This window comes from Colias eurytheme, chromosome 16, assembly GCF_061535395.1.
Source record: "Colias eurytheme isolate Ceu_HAF_F1 chromosome 16, ilColEury1 Martin Lab GWU primary, whole genome shotgun sequence".
Taxonomy (NCBI): Eukaryota; Metazoa; Arthropoda; class Insecta; order Lepidoptera; family Pieridae; genus Colias; species Colias eurytheme.
Window position 1 is genome coordinate 9,272,463 of NC_142995.1, and position 20,422 is coordinate 9,292,884.

General features: G+C 31.4%; 1 protein-coding gene across 3 annotated transcripts in view; it reads left to right on the forward strand.

Annotated features, from left to right (window-relative positions):
* Positions 1-20,422, forward strand: part of ITP (ion transport peptide) — a 73,949-nt gene that overhangs the window by 46,483 nt on the left and 7,044 nt on the right. For 2 of the 3 annotated variants that reach the window (XM_090110670.1, XM_090110672.1), the window contains exon 1: positions 328-446. The exons of the other annotated variant lie outside the window; for it this stretch is intronic. The gene's annotated coding sequence lies outside the window, so the exon portion shown is untranslated. Of the gene's footprint in view, positions 1-327; positions 447-20,422 lie in introns of those variants that run through there. 3 annotated transcript variants of the gene reach the window in all.

A 20,422-nucleotide genomic window follows, 5' to 3' on the forward strand; every position in this document is an offset into this window, starting at 1 on the left:
TGATTTTATAATGTGAAATTGAAATCTACACTCGATAGGTCTTCATTATAGGTTTTTTTTTCTTTCGCCAACGTTCACGTTATATAATTCTAAAATTATAGAGCAATATATTTTCTGGAAAACTAATTTATTAAACGTTTTCTAGTGCTCGGTTTTACGCAAATATCTTACTAATCTAAATGATAAATATTAAATACATAACGAATAAATCGCATTTTAAATCCATTAAAAAGTCGTTTAATTTCTAAAAGTTTTATGAAGTTTACACATTGCACTACGTAGAGCGTAGGCTTGGCACATTCAGCCAATGGAGTGCCTTACCGCCCCATAATATATTCATGTACAAGCCACCAGCCGAGTCAAACTACGTACGAACGTCGCTGTGTACGCACGCTCGCGAGTGAATTTGTGCCTCAGTTTATTTTGTGTACATCACGGATTCAACAGTGAGTACGAACAGTGTTATATTTTACGCTTATTTGCATCGAGTTTCGTTCGAGTCTGTTCTCTATCGATTTAACGATAAGCTCGATCATGTTACACGTTACTTGTCACGATACTCATAGTAAATGGGGGATAGTTTTATTTCAATTGTAAATACGTTTAACTGACGCAACATTCGTTTCCTTTGCTGCTGTCCTCGGTCAGCAAAAAATGCATAAACTGTCACGCACACTGCAACACGCATTCCCACGTTTTTTTGTAACTCTGCACAATCAATCTTACTGACAGATGCAACAAATGCTATCTGTGATGTATTTTATCTTTTTTATCTGTTACGTAAATAATGGCGGCAGTTTTTACAAAAATGATTACGGGATTATTTCCAAATTTAAGAGGCGGATAGCTTTTAACATACTATTTGGCATAGTTAAGGGATAATACATTTTCTTGAGTAAAGTATGACCATAGTATGACACTAAAGATACGAAAATTAAAACATAGTGAACTTGAATTGCTTTTAAATTATTAAAATATCTAAATATCAATGGATACGTGACAGATAGCAGGTGAAAATGCAGCTATGATCAAACGTATATCAACGATCCACAAGATATCTCTACAAAGATACAGAATAAAGCTAGTTTTTATATTATACAAGTCATCTTAAATGTCTATAACATTGAAACATTGCAATAACAGTTTTAATAGCTGTTATAAAGGATAAATTAAATTTACGCAAAATAACATAGGGTCATTGCGCCTGTTCGCGTCCACATGCCTATTCGCGTCCATTCTGCGGATATCTTTTAGAAAATTCACGAAAATAAGTATACTTTAAGTAAAATTGTAATAAGAAAAATTTCCGATAATACCTCAATGTATAAGAGACATGCACACATATTCAAAATATGCCTGCGCACCGCCTATCCTATTTAAAAAAAATGTTTAATTTTGGCTATTAAACGAGAGAGCTAAAACGCGCGGGATTTTGAGAAAAAAATAGTGCGCAGCGTCGCGTTTAACGGTAAGTATCTTATTGTTAAATGTGAATTTTTGAATATGTAACTGTTTCTTTACTTTGCTAACAAAATATGGAATAGTATAGATTATAAATCAGCTTATTTCTTTTACAATTAATAGCTAAAATAAGGTGGACGCGAATTACTACACCGAATTTGTACAACTTCCATTTTGCGTCCACGGTGGGCGCAAACTATACCTATAGTGCATAACAATAGAACATATTGCGTCCACATTGTTTTTCATTACGTAGCAATGAATTGTTTGTTAAAATATGTAATTTAAAATAGATTGTAAATTTTTGACTAAGACTTCAAGTTGATAATTTAAATTTTCATTCAAATTAGCAAATTTTTATGCTATTTTTTCATTTTAAAATGGGTATTCTAAGAATGAGACTAGTATCTTTGAGAATGAGAGTCAATAAGTCTGTAGTTAAGAAAATAATATAAACAAAAAAGAAATTTAATTCATTAGAAACTAAAAAATAGGGTAGGTAGGTAATCTTAATAGAACTGATTATTATTTATTTACATAACGTAACTTTGTTTTTTGTTAATTTTTAGTTCTATTAATGATGCGAAGATAAATATAAATAAGTTTTTCCAGCTTCCTTACAGTGAATTATATTAATAATAATGTTGATTTTAGGGTTCCGAACCTCAAAAGGAAAAACCGGAATCCTTGTAGGATCACTTTGATATCCGTCCGTCTGTATGTCCGTCTGCCGGTCTGTCTTTCTGTCAAGACCCTTTTTCTCAGTAACGCGTGGCGGTATAAAGCTGAAATTTATATTGAATACTCAAGTCTACGGTCCCTTGAAGCAGTGTAAAAATCAAACTTATAAGCCAAAGCAATCAAAAGATACAGCCGTTTATGCTGCAAATTTTCGCAAATTTCGACATTCGCAAGGGAATCAAAACCTACAGGGTACTTTACGTGAACACAGACACTTTAAGTTTGGTACGAAGCAACGTCTTATAGCACAAATAAGGGAAACATTGAAAAAATAATCATTTACAGTTAAAACATATGAAAAAAAAACAGGTTAATACGGAACCCTCGGTGTGCGAGTCCCACTCGCATTTGGCCAGTTTTTATTAAATAACTATATTCGTTAATAAATAATTTATTAAAATCTAATTTTTATTTGCATTTATCTGATAAAATATCACCCAATACACTCTTAATTCCTTTTCTAAGTTGGTGGACGCGAACTGGTCCACGGGTGGACGCAAACTGGAATTTTTGGACGCGAACTGGGTAAAACGCCTAATTCTGCTATTTGTCTAGATAAATAAAAACCACGTGATATTTCCAACACAATTGAAAGTAAATCTTAAAATAGACTATGTAATGAACACGTTACATAAATTTTGCGTTGAAATTTGTTCTGGAACATTTTTATTTTCTCCTTCAAACTTTCCAACTGCACTAAGTGGACGCGAACAGGCGCAATGACCCTACCATAGATTAAAAATATCACGTAAACTTCTTATAAATGTCGTACACATAGAATGAAACCGCATAGCAAAGTAGACAAAAATGCAACAATGAGAAGAAAATACGAGATTGCATCAGCAAATATACCGATGGATATAATATTTTAAGGTCAATGTATTGAGTGAAGGTTTATTACAGTTATTTTAAGAATTTATTCGGAGAGAAAACGAATTTAACAGCTGTTTCAGTGAAATCGATTAAATATGATTTTATTGTTTAAAAAAGAACAAAGTTAGGATGTCAAGTCCTTCGGTTTTAAGTTTCTAACACAAATCCTTGATTATATGAATCCTTCGGCATTTTTTCCATTATTTATTTACCAAAACCATGTAACATACTCCACGAAGATAAACAAGGATAAAATCATAAAATAATTGAAAATTCAGGAAAATGACATATCTCATACAAAATAGCTAAATAAAGTTTTCTTCATTGAACTCGCTGCATAACATTGACTTGAAAGATCATCATTTTTTTTATTATATCTGTTACCAATTACCGACAAATATTTCAAAGTATACTTGAATATAAGTTATCATTTTCAGTATTTCGAATGACGTCATCATCAAACCCACTCTTGACCTGAAGTTGAGTCGTATACACAATATGATTACTTACTAAGTTATTTAGTAATAAAACTAACAATAATTGTTACTTTTCCGTTACATTTCTCCGTCCTGATATAATATAATGATTTAATATTTGTAATTTTTCTTTGAAATCCGTTTCTATATTTTTCTTATTGTCGCAAATTATATAATATCATGTTGTTAGTTATTTCGAATAGTTTTAATAATAGTGTGATTGACACCTGTGTACAAAAAAGGCTTCAAAAGTTCAAAACACAATTTACGTAATAATATATGGTTTCTGTAAATGTTAATAGACTATAGTCTATACTAATATGTATTATAAAGCTGAAGAGTTTCTTTGTTTATTGCGCTTATCTCAGGAACCACTGGTCCGATTTGAAAAATTATTTCGGTGTTATTTATTGAGGAAGGCTTTAGGCTATAATATATAATCACGCTAAGACCAACAGGAGCGGAGCACAGCTAAAATATTTATCTCTTATGAATGAATGAATGAATAAATGGGCCGCATTTATTCATTCATTCATTATCTCTTACATGGCTCTACACAAAATTTGAAATCTAAGAGATTATATCTAAATGTTATCTTATTCAAGAATGACTAGGTTTTTTTAACCAAAGACGAAGATCGATCGATATATTTAAATTACGTAAAAGTGTGTTTTTCCACTATATTAGAAATATAGGTATTTAGCTACAGTAACAGACACGATCTTTTGTGTCATATAAAATATAGTTTTATAAAGTATCAAAGTAATTGAAACATCGTCGAGGGCAGCAACTAGTAATTAAAATATAAATCAACCAATTCCCAATTTGCAGTCATAAAGTTGTTCGTAATTTATTATATGTATAAATATATAAGAACGATTTTAATCCTTAAGGCTTACTTAATAAGGACTAGATTTGTAGCTTGGTATGTAAGTTAGTAACGGTTTGGTTAAGATTTGCGCTTTAACTGTTATTCGCTAAGTGAACAAGTGATAAGTATAGCTACTGTTGAAGTATGTGACGAGCTAGGGTTGCCAACATTTTCTATAATAAAAAAATAATAATATTCGTAATTGGCAACCTGTTAAAATAGTATATCTTTTTCTTCTCTAAGTTTATAAAAAATATTTCTATACTCTTTAATCAACGGTTTTTGAGTTCGAAAAATAATACAATACGCGATGGTTAGTGCGGTTGGCAACCCAAAGCTTGTCCTTCTTGGAAACGGCTGCAAAAATGAACGTTTAGTTATTTTCAAAAATTAGAAAGATGCCGTATTTGACTTTCAAAAAATACAAAATGCAACCTTTTTTGTTACTTTTTAATTTGATGTCATGACGTAAGCAGTTCAATTAAAAATATTGAAATGAGATTAATTAAAGCAGTTGGAAATTTTTAATTTTATGAATGAACTATAATTGCTACAGTATTTTCAGGCTAAAACACATAATCGTTAACCATAAGGAGTCAAATAAAAATAACAAAAAGATAATTTCTCAAAGAAATATACAACGTATTTTTAAGGAGGAAAATGCATGATTCTTGTACGTTAAAATTATTCTTATGTACACCTTTAGAATGCCATTAGCACTCTACATACGATGATAATAATTTATTTATTTTCTAAAAATCTTCCTCAAACCTCGATCCTTAGAAAAGACATCAACGCGGTGCATTTTATACATTTACCAATTTTTATCAAATCACGTAAAAATCGTAATTTCTGTCACATAGATAAGATGAATATTATTAAGGCCACAGGCATACATAGAATTAAATTACGTTTATTTCGAAGGTTTATTTATAGCATCCATAATTAAATTAACATAAAACGTCACAAAAACATGACCCAAGTAGGTAATGTATATTTTACTCATTGAAAGCACTAATGATTTCAACAAACATTCGTATGAAAAACTAACTATAGATACACATAACCTCGTTAATATTAATAGAATACCCAAAAAATATATTAAATAAATGTAAAAAGGTTCTTTCATCAAGACGCAGCCGCTCCACCATTAATTATTATAATTTAGAAGTAAAAACAACGATCTCCAACACCTGTGCGTAATACGACACCGCATCAGTTTATCAAACATACATTATAATAATTAATGGTGTATTAAATTTTTATCACCGTGTTTTTTATTTTGTACCGTTCGATGTAAATTTTATATTTAAACAAGATCTAGTTTTGACAGGTTTCAAATGTATAAAGACGCCGACTAACTTATATTATATGGAGACTAATTCAATATTTACGACTGTATTTTTCTAATATTTATTAACCTGTGATTAACTCTATGCGTTGTATACCTATTTTTTAAGTTTGGATATGACACATAATTTGACTCACTCACTAATTTCAAATCAAATGCCAATATTTGTAAAATTGTCTATTTTGTTAAGTTGATCATTTTTTGTTTGATAAAATCTTAAATCAATTTCATTTCATAATATTTAATAATATTGACATTTCATTATATATGACTGCCTCTATTCTCAGTACTCACTACAGGTATTGATAAGAAATCAGTGAATCTTATAGACATTTATGAAAGTTACAAAAAGCCAGTTAACGGTTCAAGAATGACTACTTATTCATCTCAAAAGAATAACAATTATCTTTTAGAAATAACACACTTCTGATCAAAAAGCTATGTACGTTTAAAATATACGTTTTGTATATTCGTGTAAAAAACTACAATCCCTTTCTATCATTCATACATTTTTCACATAAAAGACAAATCAAATCTTTCAATTAATACGTAAAGTTTTATATGAAAATGTTCACGTCACGTATTTTTTTTCTTTCAACCATGTCTGTCTGTACGTGCTTTTTAAATGCATTTAACACTTCTCAAAATACCTGACCATTCGGAGCCAAGTAAAAACATCAATGACTCATTCAGTTTAAACATTGAACTTCGCAGTTAAACGTGGTTTTACACGAAATTCGACCTTCACACACGCACACAAGATTTTTTTTTCAACTTTTGTGAAACCCAGCCCGTTTATGAAGAAAGAGATCAAGTTAACCAAATATATGACGTGCTACGATCACAATAGATACTAATTTCCTGTGCGTTTGGTTAAATATTTCGCGAATCGGTTTAAACTTTCTAACGAATTTAACTTTCTGTATCCATTGTACTACATGTGTTGATAGATATTAATTGAATCAAGTAAACGGAAAGCATTCGAAGCATTCAATTGAATTTAGAAAATGGAACTTGCAATAACACTTATCTTCTCAACAATTAACTGCTCAATAATAAATTGTACTAAGTACTCACTAAATTTTCGTGTTACATTTTATATTAGTAAATAATGTGTTAAATTTCACACGAAAATCGTCGATAAACTCAATAGATATAAGATATATGAAATGCTAATCAAACGATAACGTAATAATCACAAGACGAATCCGCACTTCTAGAAAAAAACAATTCCATCATAGTGAAAATAAGATTTATGAGCTATTGATCTTAATGTAAATTTTCATCTAATCTCCGAGATATGATCCAATCAGGAATTATATAATCTTTCCTCCAAGTATCTTTTATCTTATCTTATCTATCGATATCTATCTATATGACATTTCCGCAAACACGTCATTTCTGCATTTCTATGTGAAAACAAAATATGTATTTTGAAAGCATCTTTTTGAAATTTGCCAAAGGGCAGATAATGCATTTGAGGCACGATTTTTCGATCTTTGGTTTATTTTTATTATTTGATAATTATTCTTTGACTAATATTACACAACTATTTCAAAATTATGTACCATTGCTCGTATATTTACATTTAAGTGTCATTTTCATATTATTGTGTAATAGTACTTTATTTGTCGGATGTTTTAACCAAGGTTTGAAAAACCGATCCTAAAATAATATCGAAACGAAAATATAACTCTACAATCTACATTGCCAGTTGCAAATGCAAATTTATGTAAAATATTATTTAACAAGTGTACTTTCAAACTATTCAGTAGTTCAGTCCTTTATAAATATCAATACCGTTTCTCAGTTTGTCCGTTTGTAAATGGAGACCGTCGATACACGGAAGTATCAGCCCAGAGTTATTCACACTCACACATACAAAGCAACATACGTGCAAATAAAACAAAACTTATATAACTTTACACTAAAATGTACGGCATAGAGAGGTCCATATAACAAGAATAACGTTGTTAAAAAAACTAAATTCTATATTGAAAAATCTATTTATTAGCTATAGACAGAGTTTAATACGACATTTCTAAGAGCAGCGAGCGCGGTCACGGGCTGACTTTGTGGTTATATATCTCATTTCAAAACGTATGTACAATCTTTTCAAACGATTTACCGTTTCCCTTCAACTAAGATTTCTTATATCAGTAGGTAAAGTCCTTGTTTAAATTCACAATACCAAGATATACGACAGCATTATGTAAAGACGTTTTCATATTTTCCAGAAAGTCTTACATGTATAAAATGAAAATGTTCTCAACCACTTCTATACAATTTTATAACTAATCTAAAAACGAATAGAATAGCGAACATCAGAGACTATGCGGCGGCTCAAAGCATAATTGCAGTACTTGCTACATCGCACTCGCTCGACCGGTCCTTTCCACTGCAGATTATTAAAATTAACTACTCTATACTTATATTGCGTATACCGTGGCAAGCCTTACTGATCATCGATTTACAAAATTGAGGTTGTTTTCGAAATTATTGGACGGATTAAACGGAATTAATCAGAGCCTTGTTAAAATTGGATTTAGAGCTGGATAATTGCATAGAATATGTTGATACGAAAATTAAGATATTGATAGCTTGCTTCGATGCGAATTGGGTCACCCTTGTGGTAGAATGCTCATAAAATATCGTCTTCGAGTGTTCGAGTCTAATTGTAGGGTCAAAATAACAATTTGGCTGCTGTACTTCATCTTGCAACCCGATCTTAGTTAAGTCAAGGAATGACAGACAATAATTAAGGAAGATGCATTCTAGCTAGCCCCTGTTTAATTGTATTGTGGTCTCCAGTCTCCACCCTTTTTCATAAAAGTACTTTTAAAGTTTGGAAATATTGAATTCCATTGAATCTGAATTTATAATTGTTCAACTCAAATTGAAAAGAGAATGTGCTAATAATCTTTTATAGCGAAGAGGCTTTGAATAACATTTACAGATGTTTGTTATTATCTTATTAAAAACTTATACAATCATCATTAAAATCAATTGCAATCTCAACAGAATGAAATAGATAGAGAGCGATTAGACGAAATTTGCAAGAATTATCCACACTGAGATAAATTGATAAAACAGCACTTTACAAACTAATTGACGCACACAAGAAGCCATGAAACAAAATGTGTGATGTGTATAATCGTAAAGTGGATTAAGAATATATTTAACTTGTGTATCTGCCAAGTTTTGTCTCGAAGTCTCCTGGTCACTAAATTATCCAGTCTTGATTGAGGATGTGTGAAAGTTGCCATTTTAATGCATTTAGTTATATTTTTCAAGCATCCTTTGATCTCGGTACTAATGCACTAAGGTTGAATGATGATGATGGTCTTTTACAAATGGGGCAATAAATAGAAATATATTTTAAAGACAATATAAATCTAACTGAAAGTCTTATTTTTATGATGTTTGTCTTATCCAAATAAATTTGAGAATCGAACACATGTATTTTTCTGGCTATAAACAAAAACTACGAGCACAGTTTTCAAATAATCTTGATTAATCTGCAGTTCGATTTATGTTATCTCCACAGATTATATTAAAAAGTTATTTGTGTAAGTAAAAGTTGGAAGGAAGTCGTGCGTGAGCAAAGTCAATTGGAATAGTGAAAGGCGATCGTAATTTAATTAAATGTACGTCATCGACTCCCTTGATTTCAAGCAAATTCGTTTTGAAAAAACCCATAGACAACGTATTGCATAATCTGTACTTTAAAGCTTTAAACAGGTTACATAATCTGTGGGACATTCGATGCTTGAAAACAGTTGTTTATGGTTGTTAACAGGTGCAACACATTAGGCGATAGGGAAGTCATTAGAGATAGTGTAGACACTAATTATGTACAATTATTCCGGACACCCATTAACACGTAAAAACGCGCTATTACACTGAATAGCTATTTTAAGATATGCTGATAATTCATAGGTCTGAGACTAACGGCTTTGTGCTTTTTAAATAAGTGGCATATGAAAAAAAATGAAAAATTATTTATTTCAGCAAAAACAAAACCAATTTAACAATACATATAATTTAACCATACGTATAGGAAGTTGCTGTTGCTTATTATACAATTACTAGCGGTCCGCCCCGGCTTCGCCCGTGGTACATATGAAAAATAGATGTTGGCCGATTCTCAGACTTACCCGATATGCACAGAAAATTTCATGAGAATCGGTCCACCCGTTTCGGAGGAGTATGCAGACTAACATTGTGACACGAGAATTTTATATATAAGATAATTGTTTACTTTAACTAATTATTTAATATGTTAAACTTGTTGGAGATAATATTTTATTAATTAATAGCTTACCTAATCATAAGTTAAATGACTTTTTAAAAGTTTCATCTTAGTACTTTCTGCCATAATATACATTTTTTCTGCACGCAAACCCGAACTTTAGGCGCAAAACAAATTGTTCAATGTGTTAAAAGCACCAAACTGCTTTTAATTGTTGAAAAGTTATTTAGAAATCGTGTTCAAAACACAAAAGTGTACAATTCTGTAGAATTGTGCAGCGGTCAAGCCAAAGTACCAACACAATATCGCATTCAGACATTGTTTTAAGAACACGGCGATGGCGTCAGGTTGTCTGTCCGTGTACACACACATACATACATACACGTATAATGGGCAAAGATGTGTGTACAAAGGTAATGGCTTTACGTTTAGGCTTTTGTTGTGGGGTAAAATGAGCATAAATACAATATGTTAGTAATATTTGTACAATTCGCGCCTTATGTTAGCTGAAAAGGTTTCTGTCAGGAAAGCTCGAAAAGATCTAGGGCTAATTAAACACAAACTTTCTTAGTTAAACAATTTTTAGTTAAAACTTTTATATAAAGTTAAGTATTATAACCTATAACAGTTACACACATACGTTAGACCAATCAAAAATAATAATTTCAAATTATCCCATAACGAGGGTGATTGGCGCAATTACGAAAAAACGAGCCTCCGGGTATGGGCATAATGGTCTATTAGGTACTATTAATGTAAAAAGTGGTTCAGTATGAAAGGGCCCTTATAGCGTTCGTTGCCAAGAAGTCTGCCGAGCCGCACGCACACGCGGGCACTGTGAAACCTCACGCACACACGCGTCGGGGAAATCAGCCTGCGCGTACGCAATGGATGGTAATGATGTCCCCAAAGTTTTGAATTCTATCCACGTACGGTGTAAATGAACGCTTGTGAGCATGAATTATGTCAATTTATTTACTTCTCGACGACACACTGTCTGCATTACATTTGCGTGGTCGACTTCTGAGAACCGCTGGCGTTCCTTATGCATTTTGTTTATATGAAATACATATAAACTACGATATACACTAAAGTATATGGACAAGGTTTTTCATTGTTTGAAAGAAGTTTAAACTTGAACTTAACCTTTGTATCGATTTTTGTTACAACTGAAAGGTCAGTCACGAGAACAAAACTAAAATGAAATGAGTATTTTACATGTTATAAGTTATCATTGCCACTTGAAGAGCTTTATTGAGACTACGCTCATTTAAAAGTCATCATTTTTAGTCGAAATGTTGTAGTTAACAATTTATTACAAAAATAAAAAAATACAATTGTGATTAAATTATATTTCAACACAAATATAAGTATACTTAGAAATCTTAATTACAAATTAATTTAAAATAAATAAATCATCCGAAACACAGGGTAATGTTATTTAAGATAAATTATTCTGCCTCTGGATATCATCAAATATCAATAAACAATGTAATATGAATGTGAATATTGTTGTATGATGCATACAATTTACAATGTTGCTGAAACTACTGTAGAAAAGGACAGAAGATAGGAATAAGCCTAGGTGAGACAGTGACGTGAACTGGATAAGTTTCATCAATTGACTCAATTTAGCTTCTTTGGTGCATTTTGTATTACGATTACGAAGACACAAAATATTATAGCTACAAAGAAGAAATCTACTATCTATGAAAGAGAGTTATTATGAGGTACTAACTCTTATTTAATAAAACCAAAGACTAAAGCAAACCATAATTCATAAATATCAAATAATTGCCATAAATATAAAATTTAAATTGTCAGTATAATTACATAATTATTTCAGTAATTACCAAGCAAATATAAATGAAATCACAGTAATAATTAGTCATCCCACGGCTATCCGTCATGTGAAACGATCTGCCCTTGTGATCAAGCTCTAATATTAAATATCTATGACCTGAAAACGTCATCTTCGATTACAATCAGCCATTAAAGTACTATCTAGATTGAAATAAACCAGTTTTACGTGCACACTAAATGCAATAATGCATTTTACTGCATTAGTAATGTTCTAGTTACTAAAAATAGAATGGAGTATACGAAATATTAAATTTAATTTTATCTTAGGTCCATTATTTAATAAAGTAACGTAATAATATTATGTGATACGAAGGTTTAAAATAATTAAATTAATAGAAGCGTTTAAAACTGGAGCTCATTTTGACAGATGGCATTTCACGCATCGGTCGGCCATATTGCTTACTATATAATAGATAAATACTAGATACTATTGTGATAAAACTTGACTTAATTTATATAATTTAAAAACCGTCAATATGAAAGAAATCATTTTAATTTCCTCGTATCGGCTCTCTTCTCATTATTTATACACCAAACTCCATTATAAATATATTAAAACGTTCGTAGACATAAATGGAGCAATAAATAAATTATAACATATTTTTAGCGTGGGCAACGATCTCCTTACCTCCCTTGGGAAGATACCGCGATATCTTGCGAATCCGCCCTAATTTGATCCCTTATATTTCCAGTCTTACTTTTATGAGACGCTTTTGAGAAGACTTTGCATTTTTGATAATTTAACATCCTTTTAAGAAGAATAATTCGATTTTGCAATTATTTTAAATTAAATTAGAAACAAAGTCGGTTTCTTTGTCTACATGGCTACTCTATCTGGCTCTACCTTTTATTTCGTAGATGTAAAATGTCCTTTTTTACCGTTTGAATGCTTTTTCTTCCACCTTTATATCGACTCTCTCAAATAGCACACAAGAATATAACAAAATGACGTCATCAGATCAAAAATAGCTCAATCATCTCGTATTACACTGCGTTAAAAGCTTTCTAATTAACATCACACAAAAGGACCAAACAACAAACAATAAACATTTCAATTGTCCGTTTGATTCATAATGCACTCGTTACTGTGATGTTTGCTCAATTTGTTCTGGTATGCGTTTCGAAACATACAGACAAGACAAATGAATCGAGAAAGTGTTATGGATGAATTTGCAATGAGGCCGAGTCTATGTACCTTCTATATACTATAACTTGTAAGTAATTTGCGTGGATGCAGGAATAGGTTATCTGTACTAATATTATAGCTTCTTACTATTAATTTAGGAAGACGGTAAGTTTCAAAAGAATCATGAAAATTCTTACACTAACAGACTCATAGGTTTCTGTGATCTGTGAACAGACTATTCAGGATTGATACCCGAACAATGTCAGGGCTAGCATCTCATTGCTTGTATAATAGAAAATGTATAATTCGTATTTTTTCTAGTAGATAAATAGTCTCAGTCTAATTGTAAAAAAATCGTAAGATATATATATTACATCTATATGTTTAACGATTATATTTATATATTTAAGCCGCAATTAACCTTCATGTATACTAAGCCACGTTGTATGTCCTAGCTCTATTTTTTTCAGTACCCGTTCTTTTCTTATCTTTTTATTAACGTCCTCGTAATTTCTAAATATGTAGTGTTATTTTTAAGCACTTATTTTATCCGCGTTACAATTGATTCTTAAGAAATAATCTGACTTCATCTCTCGCTTACATATGTACTTAAAATCTGCTTTAAAATAAACATTAAAAATAAACGGAAATACGTCCATAAACAATCTCTGTTTTACTATAATTGCCATATAAAAAGCAAGTTATAACTGTAATGGATATATAATTAACCATTGAGTTACGAAATGTAGACATTAGATTAAACCGCTAGTTTAAACTCGAAATGACGCGATGTGATAAAAATCATATGACAAATAAAACACACAACAAACGATTATTCACAGTTCAAACAGTATACGTTTATTTATGTAAATAGTAATCTACTGCAACGTGATAACTAATTTAAGTCACAATATAGGCAAAAATTATTTGTTAAAAAATACGTGTGGCACTGGAGGACTGCCGCGGTAAAGCTATTGCATAGCATGGCATCGCTGTGCCGGTTTGAGTGAGGGGTGTTAGGTTTTTTCGTTACGGAATTTTTACATTCGGTCGCCGCGCTCAAAGTCTGAGATAAAAGCTATGCAATAGCTTAAAAATTCGAAGTCAGTATTTCTCATCGTTGTCCTAATTAATGAATACAGATTATAAATTAATGTCATGTCAAAATTCAGGACATTTTGAAAGATTCTAAAACTTATTCTAAATTCAAATTGTGTAACCTGAGTTGCCATTTGTACTGCGGTCGCGAACAGTCTCAACCTCGGCTGACCGACGAACCCGCCACGTCTCGAGGCCCATCCAACACAAACAAACGATGCACTTATATTTAAACCATAATAATATTCATTAAAATATGCCCCTTCTCCTTATTCTATTTACACTGCAAGAGATAATCATCATTTATGCAGTTGGCAGATCAAAGTCGGAGAATATGTATCATCATTTTTCATACTGGCGAGTAAAGTAGAGCCAATGACAAAAATATATATTTTAATTCAAGACTTTCATTATACCGTTGTTTATAGTTTTAATTTTACAATTTCTTCATTTTGTAGAGAACTGTACGATTAAAAAAGTAAAAACTGTCAAGGCTTTGGCGCCTTTTTTCCAAAGGGCTACAATCGTACGCGAAAATTACGTAATTGATTACACAATTGAGCTATGACGCGTTAACCGATCTCACGCTAAGATAAATAAATCAATTTGTTTACAAACGTATATTGCGTCGGTCTCTTGACTCTTCTTTCTAACTGCAATTTCCTAGAAATATAACTGTTATAATTGTTCATAATTACTTGAAGAAATTATCTTGTGAATCATTTGTGACCACGGCATTTTCGCTGAACAAATGCAGAAATAAAGAAATACATAATAATATTTGCATGTCGAGTTCAAGCTGTGACAGACACATTATAACAAGTTCTATTGGTCCCAAAAAATAAGAAAATCATTAATTGTATTATAAAACGAGAAAATATTGAAACACCTGTTGATCACATCCTCTATATTTGCATAAAATATCGTATTTCCTCACCAAAACAATATTGATAAATTGAAACATAATTTATTTTTAAAAAGTCATAAAAAATATAATATTAATAATCTAGTTCATTATGAATGGATTGCTCATGCTGCGTTCGTGTGAATGGGAATAAATCGTAAGATCCTGCGACGATAAGCATTTGGAGTGTTGCCAACATTGAAAACTCTGAGAACTGTCAAGTCTCAGGGTTCATTTGACAATAAATAAAAAGTTAATTTCGCCGGGCAGACGGCGTTGATAAGTTTACTTTGCGGCCAGACGATACAAACTTGATAAAAATGTAAAAAAACGAGACGCGTTTATAATCGCGCGTTGGCCGCAGCCGTATGTTTTAATGTCTTCACACATTCGCGTACAATAAATTGATCGTCGCATTTGTTATTTATGATAATGACTATTTGGATAGCATTATTTTTTATATAACGACCCAATAATACTACTTACTCGTTTATAAATAATAAATAATAAAATAAATAAATATTATAGGACATTATTACACAAATCGACCTAGTCCCACAGTAAGCTCAATTAAGGCTTGTGTTGGGTACTAGGCGACGATAAATATAATATTTAATAAATACATATATAGATATCTAATAACACCCAGACCCAAGAACAAATATGTAATTGAGTTCATCACACAAATATTTGCCCTGACCGGGGATCGAACCCGGGCCGTCGGCTCAGTAGGCTTTTAGACTTTACCACTGCGCCAACCGCGTCGTCGAATTATTGTTTTTATATTGAATTTAAATAGGCGCGTGAAATAAAGTGACCGAGTCGTTGACCTTATTTTGTATAATCTCAGACAGTCGCGTAGTTAGTATAGATTCGCATTTCGCGGCACCCACAAAAAGTATGACTTGAAAACGTGTGACTATTACATAATAAATAATAATTTAGCATATAAGAATCACACGTAAACCAAGGTCTACAATGATCATTTAGGTCAGTGACATTAAACAGGTTTCATCTCCGTCATAAAGACAATAGTTACACGAGTACTTAGGTAAGAGTACAATAAAAACATAGCCTGATGCTATTATAGCGTCTTAATCACTCTAGTATCTATAAATGAAATCTATTTTTAGACATTCTTCACGGATTTATCGATTTGATTTAAATCGCTTTTTAATCGAGTCACAAATATATAATGTATATATTATCTTTATTGGTAATCTTTGAAATTGTAATCAATTGTAATTAATCAGAAGCAAAATTACTACATTAGAATAAAATGTATACTCATAAATTCATAGGATCTGCTCTATAATTTTACATAGGTAAACCCAAATAATTAAGTACTTACCTATGTTTAGTCGTTTAAATCCAATACCGATTAATTTTTCATTTATTTGTGACATCACACCAATTTTCCTTACATGAATAAAACACGCATGTCATCTTTTCTTTTCACAACATAAATTACCTACACAAATAAAGTCAACATTAGATGAATAATTAAACATATTCAGATGTTTTAAAACGGGAGTATAAATTATGAGACAGAGATATTTTTCACTTCGTTCCAATTATTAAATTGTATTTAAAATTTATCGAACAGTCTTAATACCTATATAGAAATAAAAACCACACATTCACTATATTTAATTACACACAGATTAATTTTAATATCCTTAAAATTATAATCATAGACGTCACACTTCACAGAGTCATATACAAATGACTAAATGATTGCAAAATTTAACTAATTGTTAGGGAAAATTAACCATATTTCGTAAGCATTACGTAGTTGAAATTCTTCATAAATACGGGAATTTATGATAATATTACGTAGTTATTAATGGCATTTTACTCAATCGATTACATTTATCTACAATATTTTTTCTATCACGTTTTTGAACACAGAAATATAAATGTAAGTAAAGACGTATCCTATATTATCCATTATAATTATTGTTTACTTCTTACTAGGTATATATTATTTTTATCGTGTACCTAGTAGGTATACTATGTTATTTATAAAAAATTCACTCAACAGGTGGAAATGTGGAATAGACTACATAGATCCTTTGTCTATTTTAAGAATGCAATTATGAATGGCATAAGGCCTGCAAAATAGCTCGTATCCGCTTCCCGCTCATTATTTCCGGATGTAACATTTTTTTTGTAATTGCCACTCTAGAAAATTCTTAGAAGTGCTTCATAAAAACGAAACGGATACCTAAACTAGTCAAACGTATAAATTTTGTTTTTATTTTATTTTCTACTCGTAATATCTTTCGGAAGTTTCTTACTTCTGACTCTTAATTTACATAAATATATTGACGCTCGACGCTCATTGTATATTATAACGCACAGGAGCTCTTAAATAAGACGATATGTTCAGCGGACTCTCATTTTCATCTTAAGTCACTCGTCACTCGGTAAAGACTCTATTATTAAACTGAATTAAATTTATCTTGTTATCCAACCACCTGTGCGGTTCAACGGCACTAAACCAGTCTGTCTGGTTATTTTAACCGTCCAACATAAATTTACACCTATCGATTTATATCTTACACGATTCTAAACCTTAATCTGAACACTATTAGTAACATTCGATTGACCATAGACAAACTAGCAATAAGCATTTATTTTTTTAATTTTTACTTGGATATTCGCAATTGCTGGAGCCCGCGAACGGAGCTGTCATTATTTTTTCTTCTTTTTTTGAACTTTCAGGGTGGGCTCTGGAAGAGGACCACACAGCCGATAGCCAGTCTGATGGATTAATGTATGCTTGTATTAATTTACAGTCTGGTATTAAGTGCTCTGAACAGTCAGGGAACAGCAATTTTGTTCTAAATTTAAAATATAAAAACCTTCTTTTTTGTTACCGACTTGTATTAGGGCTTGATACAAAATTAACGTTCTAATATTTATTAATGTTGAATGATTATAGTGAACGACAACTTATAAATTGGTTTACAAGTGCTGTTAAAATTAATTTTACACTACCAAACCAATTTCGCAGGTAAAAGCTGTATCATAAATGTTTATAACACGAGTATAAATCAAATATGCGTCAGTGATTAATTTGAAATAAGTATTCAATATTGGAAACTTATTTAAATTATTACATGTTTCTGGTGTCGACTTGTCTGTTGCAACGTACGCACACAACGTTTTATGTAAAACGCATAATCTAGACTGTTCGACGCTTTCCTGCCGAACAAGTCGACGACAATTTTCTAATACTTGCCCTCGCGTTTTTATAACCACCTGTAATTCTAGTCGCTCTAGTACCAAAGCTAGTATTTTATGTAAATAATTTATTATTAAGGTAACTTCATTTATGTTATACACGTTGGAAAAGCCGATAAGTACAAAATCTTTTTAGCAATTTTACTATTTAACGAGGACGTATGAATTTGAATTTTAATGGAAAGGTATGCTTATACAATACTACAAAATGTAATAGACACAAATATTCTGTAATCTATGCTCATCACGAAGCACTATGGCATTCGGTACAGTCGCAATCAAATATCCTTTCTAAATAAACACCTGCTTCCAATAATTGCTTTAAAATATTGTTGTACGTGTTATGATAACAAAGGGTCCAAGAAACAGATCGATTTATCGGTACATTACAATAATATGCATTCGTATGCGTGACGTTCCGTTTAACTCAACATAGGATAGTAATTTAAAGCAATACGGAGACAGCATAAAAAACGTATGCAATGTTGCAATGATTGTGATATTGATAAAACATTTTAAGGGTTTATTAATAAAGTACGTGATGGTATTTCAAGGCATAAAGCACTACAAGTACCGCGGTCAGTACTCAGTACTTCTCGATAAGGGAAAATGTTCATGTAAAAATGCGTTACGTTGATATGTGCGTGAGTGTGCGTGCTATAGCAGACTGCGGGGCGCGCGCTCCGTGCTCACCGATACTAGGACAACGGCTTCTTGGCTTCGCTTCAAGCATAGATTATAAACACAGGTCACAGTACACAGATTATATATTCTTGCATACATGAATTTTCCAAGATGCAGTCTTATCAAATTTACATTCAACTGAACAGGATAGTGGTTAGGTTAGGTTTGTAATAAATTTGTCTACATTAAACTGTTTACTATCTAATGGTTTTAGAACTCATTCAAATAATAATAATTTTATTTCGCCTACTAAAATCTTCCATCTTTATAAGATTAAAATCATCAAGTTCCAATAGTAATAAAGCTATATAAACTTTGAAGGCTTAAAATTTACATAGATCAAGCAAATGAACTCAATCAAGTCTAATGCATTTTTAATCTGTATAAATTCTGCGCAATACGTAATAAAAGTTGCAGGAATTTCGAGGCGAGCATGTTTATGCAATTTGAATTTCTTAAAGTTTTGTGACGTACTTTCGGCGTAATTCTGAGCTGACCTACATACATGCACGTGTCTAATTGATGTTCATTGGTGAATGGTCATCGCGCCACCGACAAGCCTCTTGGCCTGACCACGCACTGTCATTAACCATCAATCGGACGTCAATATTCGGCAATTATAAATCTTATTGAATTGTTAAATGGGTTAATTCGCAAGGCAGTTGTTACGAATTCTAACTCAATTTTCTTTGCAAACTTAAATTATTATTTTAACAATTCTCTACATCTATAAAAACTCATAATACTATTCATAATCGTTCTACTGAAAGTAAAAATGATGAATCTGTATGACCATGGAGTTAGCAGCGTACATACGTTAATTGATATGAATCAATTTGTTTCATACAATATGTGCGACATGCTCTCGTACACGCAGTTTTAATCGCAAGTGTGACGACAAATTAATTGAACAAAGGACTCTGGATTGGCTAATAAGATAGTTCCATTGCCTGTGTTCTTCTTTTTTTTAATTGCGTGGTGGGAAACCTTTTCAAGGTTAGATGCATTTTTGAACTCTATATAGTTTTTATTTCATTAAATATTTATAATACAAAATCGCTTTAAATATGTACTGAGTATTACAATACGGAAGTTATGAAATAAATTTATTATTTATACCTTACGGACTTCTGCACGCAACAGTAACGTCAGATGATTGCAATGTACAATACTCGTCTATTGTCCCTCACATTTAAATTATGTGTTAATTATCCATACAATAGAAATGCTTTGCCAGTCATAGTTGGTTTCATATACCTATATGAAACCAACCTATATAGAAAAGTATTCACAAGGAAAAATCACATTGAAAGCTATAATTATTAATTATATAGGTACTGTTAAATTATTTTTATTGCAAAACTAGCGGTCCACCCCGGCTTCGCCCGTGGTACATGTTTACGTTTTCTCTATATAAGAACCATCCACGTACTTCAAGGAATATAATAAAAAAAGAATTATCGAAATCGGTTC